Raw genomic sequence first — 13,405 nt, forward strand, 5'->3', positions numbered from 1 at the left:
TACAGTCTTCCAAACTTGGCACCAGCAGACTACATTTCCTATTCCACAAAGTGAAATCCTCCCTCAAAGGACACCACCACCATGGGACTCTAAGTCAAGCCGTCAAATAAATTTGCACACGCACCCTTAGGAATCTTCCGGAATCTCCCAACGAGCAGGAGCCTTCGAATCGTAGAAAAGCCGCTGGCAAAAGTGTGTCGACACTCATGGGATGTACTCTGAATAATTTTGAGGCATTGTAGCAATATCTAAATGAAATCTATTTTTTTGAAAATTTTCCCGATAATTTTGGTACAAACCATGAATCGTATGCTGTTCCAATAAACCAGTACCACTGACAGCCTTTTTGAAAGATATGTGATGTGCACATAAACACGTCGTAACCATTTATTTCACACAACTTGCAGTTATAAACGGCATTCTATGTCGTAAATTTAGGATAAAATCTAAAGAAATAAATAATTCCTAAGAATTAATATTACAGAAAAAATACTATTTGTTGACGGCACTGTAATCTACGGGGATAGCGAACGGCAAAGATTAAGGGGCATAATTTTGCCCTGACTTGTGAAGGGAATGTCTTTACTATTTCTTTAGTCACTTTGGTTTCTTACCATTAAGATTCCTGATTGTCTGGGGAAAGAACGAGTATTTGTATCCATTTGGGCCGGAGGCTATCTTCCTTATCTTATCTTTATGGTCCGATCTACCCAAATAATGTCGGGCCATAATAATTCCTTTCGAGTCATCGTTATACGTACTCGCTTGTTCTGAAACTTTCTAAAAGGTTTTAGTCACGCCTGTTTCTTTCCAAATCTCGAGCGGCCCCCAGCCTAATTCCACATCAAGACCTGTCACACTCGTATCCTTATCATAACAATATTTCATGAATCTGGCGGATTTTCTCTGGCTTTATCTAATTCTTTTAGCAGCACTTTCTCCCAAGGCTCCTGGTTCCGGAAGGTCCTTAAGGGTACGCGTGTGCAAGCTTCTTTGACGGTTTGACTTAGGGTCCCATGGTGGTGGTGTCCTTTGAAGGGATGTTTCTCTCTTAGGAATGGGAAACATAGTCTACTGGTGCCAAGTCGGGACTGTAATGGGGTTGGGGAATCGTCGCGATATCGTTGCAGAAATAACACCTCTCTTTAGATTTCTCATTGCATTTCCCCACCACCCGTTTAATGAAGCCGAGTTTCTTTAGAGGGGATCTATATATTGCCCTGATATGTGCTCCCCATGTAAGGCGTGGTGTTAGAACTACCCCCAAATATTTAACTTGATCGGCTGTAGTTGGTACTGAACCCTCTATCTACAGGGTCGCACCCAAAAGTGGTAGGACTAATTTTTTTACAAGAATTTTATTGACGATATACTTACATCGACTTAATAAACTTCAAAGTATGCTCCTTGAGCTGCTACACACTTAGTATAACGTTGCTCCCATTCCCCGTACGCCCGCTAGAAATAGTATAGCAATTTCAGGAATGAACAACTGTGGATTTCCATGGCATGGATGAGGAAAGAGGTAAATGAAAGGTGGAGGCGTATGATAATTTTCCAACAAAACCTGCATATGGATTTTCACAGATCATAGAATGTATCTTTACATTTTATTTTTGTAAAACCATAAATAAACACAAACACCCTCGTCGAAGCCTCTTGAACGGCCTTTATCGAGTCAAAACGTCGTCCCTCGAGCTGTCTTTTCATCAGGGGGAAGAAGAAGTCCGGTTGTGCCAGATCGGGAGAATAAGGCGGGTGCGGCAACGTGGCAACGCCGTATTTGGCCAGGAGCTGTCTGACGACGAGCGCGCCATGGCAGAATTTTCGGCACCATCTTGGCGCACACCTTGCGCCCGGCCAAATCCTGTGAAATAGTACGTTGGAGGTTGAATGCAGACAGACCCAACTGGTCTGCGATTTCTTCACTGGTTAAGCGTCAGTCTGTGTTCAGCAGTGTCCTCCCTCTGTCCGCATTCGTGTCGGTTCTTGCCGTCGACGGCCGTCTGGAGCGATGGTCGTCTTCAACGAGCTCCCTACCCTCTTGAAAGAACTTGTGCCACTCAAATACTGTGGAACGGCTTAAGGCAGTGTTTCCATAAGCCTGCTTGATCATATCGAGGGTCTCAGTTGCCGTCTTCCCGAGTTTCGCACAAAACTTCACGGAATAACGTTGCTCTAAATTCAGATTCATTTTGTTTTTCGACGCGGACAAAAAACTTGCTTCACTAAAAACGGTGTCCTCACTCAACGACATCCCGCAGGCGACTGAGGTTGGTGTTGTTCTGTTGCTAAGAGCCCCCTCCACCTTACCATGCCAGGCAGACCCCCCTCCACCGCTCCGTTCGCGCCAGAGAAAATCTGTCCTACCACTTTTGGGTGCCACCCTGTATTTCCAAGTGCTCTTTATATCGGTTTTCAGGGTTTTCGTCTTGAATCCTTTCTGCACTTCCAGTTTCACAAAAAGCAAGGGGTTTCTATAAGGGGAGATGACGACGCCCGCTATTCACTCAATTGACGATTCCTCACGAAGAAGTGGGTAGCTTTCCCCTCCGTATGTTCTACCAAGTATTTCCGAAATAAATATCCTTCAGCGGAAAGGTCCCGAACACTCGATGCGTATTCAAGGCGAAGTATTCCAAACGCGAAGTAAACACTTTTCCTTTAGTCTTCTATTTTCATAACCCCCCCCCCCCAATCCCCAAAATGTGCGTTATCGGGGCGTTGGAGCCCTTTGAGCTGCCTTACTCGTCCAGAAGATAACCTCATGGGCACCACGACGGGAAAAGATGAGGGAACATTAAAAAAGTGAAATGGGTTGGGATGGAGATCGTCTGGTGAGGATGGAGAACTCACGGCTGCCGATGCGGCCATGAGGATTTTCTTCTTAAGCGAGCACGAGCGCTTCTTTGCTGATGAGGGAAAGAGGTCCTTTCCTCCGGAGGTAGAGAGACGCCTTCCCCCCCCCCCCCCCGCCTCCTCTAACCCCTCCAGCCGCCAGAGGGGAGGGGGAGAGGAGGGGACAGGAACCGACAAACGAGATGTGAGAAAGGGTTCCTGGTTAGAGCGGGAATTTTAGATGTAAATAAAATGGGACTCGCCTCGGCCATCTCTCACACGCGAGGACATCGCCCCTGACTTCAATTCCCCAAAAAGATTTATGCTTAATTTAAAATGAGACCCTTTTCCAAAATAATGCATTGGTGTGGTTTCCATGGAAATGGAACCACCTGGAAAACCCCAACAAATGTATGGCGGGGTAAAGAGGAAATGAGAGTAAAATATTTGAAATGGTTTCTTAATGCCACTGAGTTCCACCAGTAGTAAGGGTGTAGTAAATTTTCTGTCAAGCTTAGGAGGTAAAGAAGGAAAAATCATTAACGTGAGGAAAAGAGAATGTGAGGCTCTTCTACAGAGCCTAATGTGGTGCCGGCAAAGGCACCGCCTTCACGCGGGCCTTTTCATAACGCTCGACAAAGTGTTTGACTGCGCCACCCGGGCCAAAACCATCACCTTAGCTATCCAACGTTACTTCCAATCGGTGGTGGTATCACGTGTGATACGTAAGTCTGAACATCTGAAAAACTGGATCCCCTTTGACTTTTGCTTAATTTCGATCGCTGCCGGGCAGGTACAGGTATTCTCGAGACCAATGCCTCCAAAAGGAAAACATTGCCATTTGTTCCTAAAGGTCAAAGTGATTTTGGAGCAAAACACCTTCTTTCATGATTTCAGGGTCAGAGGTACCCCAAGGGTAGAGAGTCCAACTGCATATGGTAGGCGTAAATGAGGGCAGACTAACTAATGTCAGATTCCACTGGAATTTTAATTTTTCACGGCTATGGTGTCACTGCCAGGCAACGTCATCAGGTGATAGAGTGGCCTTGCGACGAGACCTTGGCCGTGCAAACAAAATCAAGATTCTGGTGGAATCTGACATTAGTTCCTCTGCTCTTATTCACGCCTACTATGAAAGACATCCACCAAGTGATGCCTGAGACAGTGTCTTATGGTCAAACTACAAGTTGAGATTTCCACGGTCCAAATTCAGGTTAAACAAACTATTTTTGAGCTTTTGAAAAAAAATTATTTTCTGATTTTTCCAGAATGAACACGTAAAAAATATATCTCTTACATGAAAAAATATGCTGCTGTGAGAGGAAGCAGTTTGACCTGAAGGCATTGATGGCATCGATCGAGAAGATCGGCCCACAATTGACTGTCACTCCTGAAGGCGAGTGGAGTCCACGGAATCGGATTTTCCCGCAGACCAGCACTAAGTTCCGGGGGAATACGGAAATGGGTAGGCTCGCGAAACTCTGCGGGTGTATGGGATCCTCACGAGGTAGGCTTGGATTTGTAACTAGATCGAGTTCAACTTAGATCAGCTAGATTTGTGAAAAGTTGTAATGAACAAGGTAGCAGTGTCACGACAATGTTGGCAGAATAAGGATGGGAGCCATTAGTTGAACGTAGGTTGAAGTACAGGTAAAGTTGACAGCGTATATTTGAGGCAGGTTACTTATCTGAGGATGTTTAAGAGATATCACAGGCACCCAATTACTGTGGTAGATCAGATTTCTAATATAAAATCATTAAGAGTTAATGTGGAACGAATAGATTTAAAATGTCGTTTTTTCCTCGAACCATTAGATATCATAATAGGCATTATAACAATCGCGTAGGAGATAATTAAATTTGGTAGGGCATATATTTGTAAATATCCTGCATATTATTCTTTTCATTTAATAGACCCAACTTTTTAACAGTCCTACAGCATTATTTGAAGATACGTATTCTCATCATGTTTTTAATTCTGTCGCATGTAAGTACTTTCTTTTGTGTGATTTCTTTCAAGTGCACGAACAATTAATATTTGTGTAGAGTTGACATGATTGGGACTTCTGTTCATGGCTGGTGACCTAACACCACGCGCCCTTGGGGCAGGTTGCGGTGTATTATGTATGTAGATGAAACTAGTTAGAAACATACGAGTTAGATTCCCCTCAACCTACTTAATGGCTGGCGTCCTAACACACCCTGCCACACTCCCTCGGTGCAGGTGATGGGATGTCGTGTAAATCAATCTTCAGTTCTAATTGATTTGTGAACTTTCCGCCCGGCACGAGTGGAATACACCTTGGTTTATTGGTTCGAAGGGGTTGCATATGAGCCCGCCCTTTAGATGGGGTTCCTTATTTGACTTCTTAAGTGTAGTCAGTCGAGTAGTTACCAACAGTACGGCAATTGCTTGTAAAGACAATAAGTATTGATTTCACTTTGGATTTGTTCATTCTTGCCTTTTTGGGCTTGGGTGTGCCACTCAGAGCTTTGCAATCATCTACCAAACCGACCCTCGGATTGATTACTGTGTTTATGGTCATATATATATATATATATATATATATATATATATATATATATATATATATATATATATGCATCTATATATAAATATATTTTCATATGTATATATATATACACACACACATATATGTATATATATATACATATATATATTTAATAATAATGTCTATATTTTTGTTTAATTAACTTAATATAGAATATTACGTGTATATATACTTTTTCTGACTTAACCTTCTATAATATTCGCAGTTGTTACAGTAAAAGTCAACACACAGATGATAAAGATCAAGGAGCGTACGGAGGTCGTGGAGAATGAGCTTCCCCACCTACTTCTAAGCCTTCGTTATCTCTATAATCTGCGGATTGAATTTTGTTCTAACAACTGGAATATTACAATTTCGGTGGAAATGGATGCTGGCTTCTCATCTTGAGTTTAAAGAAGGAATTAGGACTCTTCTACTGCTACATCAATACCCTGTCAGCCACCAAAAAGGTGTGTGGCAGGGGGCGCAGCACCAGCAGGAAAGGGCAATGGGGTGAGGGGGAGAGGGTTTTTCAAATGGGTGGAGGAAGGTGGGGGAGTCTACAAAAAATATATCTATGGCCATGGGCATTCCCTATCTTGTAGGTTAATACTAATTGTGCTGAACTGACTCCTGGGGGATTTCGATTACAAGCATTTTGGTCTCTTATCGTTCTTGGACAAAATGACCATTTAAATCTGTCTGTCCTGCAGTCAATCTCTCTAATCTTAAATTCGTGATCCCTCCGCCCGTAATACGTTGGGGTTCGTATTATGTCCTTGATGTCATCGGAAAAGGGCCCATATTTAAATGTTTTTTAATAAGTGTTATCCATATTGTAAACGCCGCTGTGTAAGGGAATCCCAGCCTAAATTTTCTAGCAAAGTAGTTACGCTACTGCGTTGGTCATAAAAATGTTTGACAAATCCAGCCCCCCTCCGCTGAACTCGATCTAATTCTGAAATCAAATTTATCTCTTGAGGATCACATATACTGGCAGTATAATCTAGGTGGGGCCTGACTAGGGCAAGAAAACATCGTTCCTTAACTTTTTCGTCGCACTCTTTTTACAAATCCCAATTTTTTATTAGCGCGACCGCATAACCCTCGTATGTGCTTTCCCCAGGACAGATCGTGAGTAATTGTTACACCCAAGTATTTAAAGGAATCTACCCTCGCGATTTCTGTTTGTTTCACTTTGTAACTAAATGGGGGCGTGCTACTCTTTTCCCAAAAATGTATTACTACGCATTTTTTCAAAGTTAATTCCAATGGCCATGTATCGCACCAAGTCTGAATTGCATCTAGGTCGTTAGCCAACGCGACTCTGTCTTCGCGACTTCGAATGTCCCCATAAATCACCGTATCGTCGGCAAAAAGACGGAGCCTGCTGTTAACCACGGTACTGAGGTCATTTATGTAAATAAGAAACAAAAGGGGGCCTATGACACTTCCCTGTGGTACACCCGACGTGACCTTGACAGTATCGGATGATACACCGTCCAGGACGACTGTCTGAACACGATTTTTTAAGAATTGTCTAATCCAGCATATAATACTCCCGTGTATTCCAAAAGTTTCCAACTTCGCGAGTAACTTGCAATGAGGGACTTTATTAAAGTTTTTTTAAAATCTAGGAATATCGCATCAACTGGAATATTATTTTCACCGGAATGCATTATATCATGAACGAAGAGTGCGAGTTGAGTTTCGCAGGATCTACCTTTACGGGACCCGTGTTGGTTATTAATCAATAAATCATTGGCTATCGAGGTACCCCATTTTTGAACTAACAATGATGTGCTCAAGAATCTTACAGGAGATGGAGGTGAGCGATATTTACCTGTAATTACTGGAGTACTTCTCTGAAGAGTAAGGAGACGGTTCCTCGAGGACATGGAAATGGATCGCCGATTTCAAGGACAACCATAAAAATATTTGGAGGGAGATACCATTTTGCGCGTTATATTTTATTTGTGTACTGTAGTGATAAACGTTAGTGGAGTCCATAAAATATTTTAAAAATTTCCAGCCTCCTCTTGTTTGTGTACATTAGTAGTCAATTAAAACGTATTTTACCGATTCATTCACGTATTTACGATCAGGCAAAAACATTTGCTTCACAAAAAAGTACAATACTACCTTGAACAAAAAGTTCCCGGAATAACCACCGTGTGGCGCTCCCATCGTTCCGATTTGAGTTCTGTTTTTTTTGTTAAATTGGTACATCTGTTGTTGATATTCCCTTTAAATCTTAGTGTCATAACTTGACATTTGCAAAAGTTACGTAGCCAAGAGTACATCTATCTCTGTGTGTGTTGGCGATTTTTTACAATTTCAGAAATGGATTTAAATTTGCAACAACGAACTTGTATTAAATTCTGCGTAAAAAACGGATTTAGTGGCGCACGGACGTTGGAAATGTTGGAAAAGTGTTTCGGCAACGATTCTCTAAAAAAAAACGGTCGTTTACCAGTGGCACGAGCGGTTCAGAAGTGGTCGTGAGTCAATCGAAGATGATGAACGCAGTGGCACACCATCGACATCGAAAGTCGGTGAAAAAATTGATAAAGTAAAAGAAATGTTGGTCAATAACCGCAAATTAACCATCAGAGAAATAGCGGAGGACTTGAACATTGCCTATGGATCCGCCCAAGACATTGTGGTTAATGATTTGGGTTTCCGTCGTGTAGCAGCAAAGTTGGTGCCAAAAGACCTCAATTTCATGCAAAAAAGAGACCGTGTTGACGTCGCAAAAGACATGATTTGCGAGGCTGAATCCGATCCCACATTCATCAAAAGGATCATTACTGGAGACGAGACGTGGGTTTATGAGTACGACACGCAATCCAGACATCAGGCAAGTGAATGGCGTTCACCAAATGAGCCTAGACCAAAAAAACCACGTCGTTTTCAGTCAAAAAAGAAGGCAATGCTGACGGTTTTCATGGATTACAACGGTGTAAGGCATCATGAATTTTTGCCAGAAGGCCAGACAGTAAACAAAGAGTATTATTTGGGCGTTATGAGACGTTTGCGTGAAGCAATTCGCCGAAAGAGACCAGAAATGTGGGCAGAAAACTCGTGGATTTTGCACCATGATAACGCACCGTCGCACAGTGCTATCATTATTCGTAATTTTTTGACGAAAAATGCAACAAATACCATCCAACAGCCACCGAATTCACCTGATTTGGCTCCCTGTGACTTCTTTCTGTTCAATCGAGTTAAAAAACCATTACGGGGAACGCGTTTTAGCAGCCGAGAGGAAGTAATGGAAAAATCGCAGGAAGCACTGATGGACATACCGAAAACCGACCGTAACTTTTGCAAATGTCAAGTTATGACACTAAGATTTAAAGGGAATATCAACAACAGATGTACCAATTTAACAAAAAAAACAGAACTCAAATCGGAACGATGGGAGCGCCACACGGTGGTTATTCCGGGAACTTTTTGATCAAGGTAGTATATCACTAAAAATTGCCATTTTTTCAAAAATAAGGCCACATAAATATCTTATTTGCTTAGTCCTTATTTTATGCGCAGCGTAGGGTAACTCCCTCGGGGTCTCTTAGGCTGAATAGAGAGAGAGAGAGAACTTTTATTGGTCGCCCGGAACAAACTTCGGGTAATGAATTTGGTGAAAAGCATAAGGAACCAATGCCCATGACCCTCAAATATATATAATTGATTTCCTTTCATTTAAAGGCAAGAGGAACGGGTGGTGCATAGGAATGTCACAAAATGTGAGTTAAGCGGTGTAATGGAATCGTGATCAAAGGAATTCGGGTGAACGGAGAATAACGCTGTAGTCCGGGGAAGAAAAACAGTTATATTGGTGAATGGAGAACAACTTCATACATCCTTGAACACAATGGATCAATTGCTGAAAGAAAATAAATAAGAAGATGGCAGCAATCCTTATTTGCTGAAGAAGAAAGGCCTTAACGCAGATGCTTTCTAGCAGGAGAGAAATTGTAGCGACTCAGGTCGCAAGACAACCCCGCGGGATGTCAGAAGCTCAAACAGCATTCGAATGCCGAGTGGACCACTCGTAACAATCGCAGATAAGCGACGGTTCACGTATGCTGCAATGAGAGACCTCTGTGTACCTTTGCCCTATATCTTGGATTTTATGACGTAATAAACTTGAAAGCCATGTGGTTACAATTACAAGTGACGATTCGGATACAGTATTGTGGCACAAAAATTCGGGAAATAATCGCTGTCTATTACGCCGACAGGTCTACTGAACCCATATCTTTAACTGTAACAAAAAAATTCATTTGTAAAAGCTGAATGGTGAACCATCAGTGACTTTTAGAAGTGAGCGTGAATTCAATACAGACTCTGAATACGAAAAAGATTATAACAGTGATTATTTGAAGTGATCCGAGCAGATCTGCGGCAATTAGTAGTGCATGAAGAATTGTGGAAATATTTGAATACTCACGGGTAAAAAATTCTCTGTTGCAAGAAGATATAAGCAGGAGTGAAAAGAAGGAACTGGAATTCATTGTAAATCACGCTGGAACACTACAAGGAGAATGATGGAGAGATCTTTAAAGATCATATATCCTACGAGTACTAAGCATTTTTTTACGAGAACTGAAACTCGATCACTTAACGCAAGATGAATACGCATTGTGAAATATTTAGAAGTATGCTAAACCTATTGCGATCTATACAGATTTTTAGTTGAAGCTTCATGCAGAACAACAGCTAATATTTTTATAAGAGAAGGAATATTCAAGAAGCTGTTTAGTTAATTAGAATATGGGAACTTAATAGTTGATCATCCAAATCCAATAATCCAAAATATTCTGGAGTAAATAAAATTTAAAATGGATTTAACATAGAAAACAGAGTTCTTAAGCATCACAAAAAGGAATTTGGCAGCGCCAGTCGCCCATGTGAGATGTACGAGAATGAGAATGATGATGCGGTATCTTCGAAAGTATTAAATTGCACCACCGGGGAAATCATTTATGGAAAGGTTTTTTTTAGGAGCAGTCAAGCAGAAGTGCTAAGATGAGAAAGAGAGGGCATCCTTGCAGAGAGCTTCTTACAGGTGGTGTCCCACCAACCCTTGCCACACACCCTTGCGGCGGCTTGCTGGATATCGCGTAGATGTAAATGTAGAGTTCTGACATCAAATCAGAATCGCAAATTGGCTTGCGTAGTATAAAGTTCGTTATCAAGGCCTCACCCATATGCATGTAAATAAAACATTTACTAATACGAAGGGAATGAGCTATCATGAAGGAACGCATTCTCTCATTCCCAACTTGGAGATGTTTCCAGACGCATTCATCAAAATGCGACCAGGTCTACAGAATATTAAATAATCATTGAAGTTATTTCTTTTTTTTGATTTTGCACTTCTCGTAGGAGATGCACGAGGTCCGAGAAATTCTGATCGAGTTTCATTTTGGAAATTGCATTCACTCAAATTTTGAGTATACTTTGCAAATATACGAATGTCGTACGTAGTAGCGTCTCCGACCCTCTCAAAGACTGCGTCGAGGCTAGCAACCCCAGTTTGTGCCATAATTATTTTAGCCACAGACATTTTTAGATATTTTAGTGCCCAATAGATATTATGGTAGATATTTTTAGATATTGTAAGCCAACGCTAGGGTGTGGGGCAAGAAATGAATACAAACCAGTCTAATTTTTACCCGAATATTTTTATCCACACCGCGGTCAGTTAATGCTACTCTGATCAATAATCGTTAATGGAGAAAAATACAACTTAAATCTATCTGTTCTACACTTAATCTCTCAAATTTTACCAACAAAATCTCAGCTATCGTAGTACGATGGCGGTAATAATATATTTTCAACGTCACTGCTAAAGAGACGACCGTCTAATTTAAGCAAGAGATTGAATCTGCAATTTAACCTTCGCCCCGTGAGTAAATCCCAGCCTAGCTCCTCTACTATTTTGGATACGCTACTAAGTTTATCGTAACAACGATTAACAAATCTAGCTCTTCTACGCTGCACGCGATCCAATTCGGCGATCAATCGAACTTAATCCCATTTATACTAGCACGATATAATTCTAAATGAGGGCTAACCAGCGACAGATAGCATCTCTCTTTGAACTTTTCATCACATTTACCCAGTACCCTTCTAATAATCCTAATTTTTCATTAGCTTGCCCACATATTCCCCGTGTGTGTTTTCCTAGGAGAGATCGTGAGTGAGGGTAACGCCTAGGTATTTCATCGAGTCTACACTTTCCATTTCGGTGTTCCCAATGCAGTAGGCGTTAAGGTAGGAATTGTCCTTTTTCCAAATATTCATGCCAAGGCATTATTTTAAGTTTCATTCCAATTTCCAGGTGTCGCACCAGCGTTGTATAGCATAAATGTCATCTGATAAAGCTGTTGTGGCCTCAGGATCACGTCTATCACGGTAAACAACCGCATTGTCATAGATGATCAACGAAAACTATGAATAAATATTATTTCGAGAATTCTCAACAATACTGAGGAAATATGATTCCCGTTCCCGAAATTTGGTGATTTGGAAATCCTCGCAGGTCGCTGTGGAAGGGACACCGAAAGTCGGGTTGTCGGAAGGCGGGTTAATATTGAAAGTGGCCCAACACGAAAACCCACCACTTCCCGACGATCCCTTTGGTAAGAGGGTCCGTCATCCATCGCCGGGAGGCGCCTCTGAACAGGCGCCACCCCCTTTCCCTCTCCCCGCACGCTCGCTACCGCGATCCTGCGCCTCGCGAGAGGCAGTATCAATGGATTATTCATTTGACGCACGTCGGCTCCCTCCTCCTGCCCCATCCACCCGCGGCCATCTGCACTTGGCCATCGCCCTCAAGACGAACTGGGCGAAACATCAACATTCACTTTGGAATAGTGGGGAATTCACTAGGGAATACGGGACTCACACGCCGCATTAAAGCCAATATGATGCTTTGAACGGAATACAAAAATAATCACTTTTATAGATATTTTAAAATTCCCTAAGTCACCTTAAAAAGTTCCCTGCAAGCCACTAAGTGTGGCAAGAGGTGAATACACATCAGGCTAATTTTAAATGATCTCTTCCACCGTACTACGATGAGGGTAATAACATATTTTCAGCATCACTGCTAAAGAGACTCCCTTCCAATTCTTGCAAGAGATTTAATCTCTAATTTAACCACATCCAGTCAGGAGCAATGGCTGAAAATATATGTGGGGGGTGTATGGGCCACAGACACAGACCATTGAAAAATAGGATAATATGTACAATTGGCCCCTTTACAGAGAAAATACAGGACGGCAAATAGAGAAAATAATGACAACACCAACTAAATGGAACATCATTTTAGATCTCTGTTTGATAAATTACCCCGAAATGATCACGTGTAGATCACGATTATATGTAGCCGAAGGGAGCTTCAATGATTATGCCGACAATTTAAAAAAAATCTAAAACTACTAATTATGAAAACGGGCGACGCTGCAACAGAAACTACACGGAAGTGCTCCCAGTAGTTAATTAGACACGCACGCATTGGAAGAAAAAAGAATACCCGCAACGGACGGCGAGACTACGAGTGCTACGAAGGATATTGCATTTTAAATACAAACGTAAAGTTGGAATCGGCAAAGGGACCCCTTTCGAAAAGACACGGGGAAATTACTTAAGACGTCGTAAGGGAAGAAACGAATCGGGCATAGCACCTTGACCAACTTAAATAGAAGCATTCTTTGCAAATAGTTGGGAGACTGACCCCAAGGCTTTCCTATCATAAATTAGGGAATTACGAGGAAAAAGTCCAGGCGGCCCCAAAATGAGTGCGGGAAATCCATCACACGCAACAGTGTTTCATCTCTGTATGCATTATTTGGACATTCGAGCACTACGGAGCTTTTTTAGATTAAAATGTAGGTCAAATAGTGGGTCTCTAAAGTCCTCTTTGTCTAATTATGTAGCTCTAAATGAAGTGAGGGTCAGTGCTAGCAATAGTTCATTTAACACCAATCAGATATCATCGG

The sequence above is a fragment of the Hetaerina americana genome, unplaced genomic scaffold (assembly GCF_022747635.1).
Source record: "Hetaerina americana unplaced genomic scaffold, ioHetAmer1.1.p SCAF_5, whole genome shotgun sequence".
In the NCBI taxonomy this organism is placed as follows: Eukaryota; Metazoa; Arthropoda; class Insecta; order Odonata; family Calopterygidae; genus Hetaerina; species Hetaerina americana.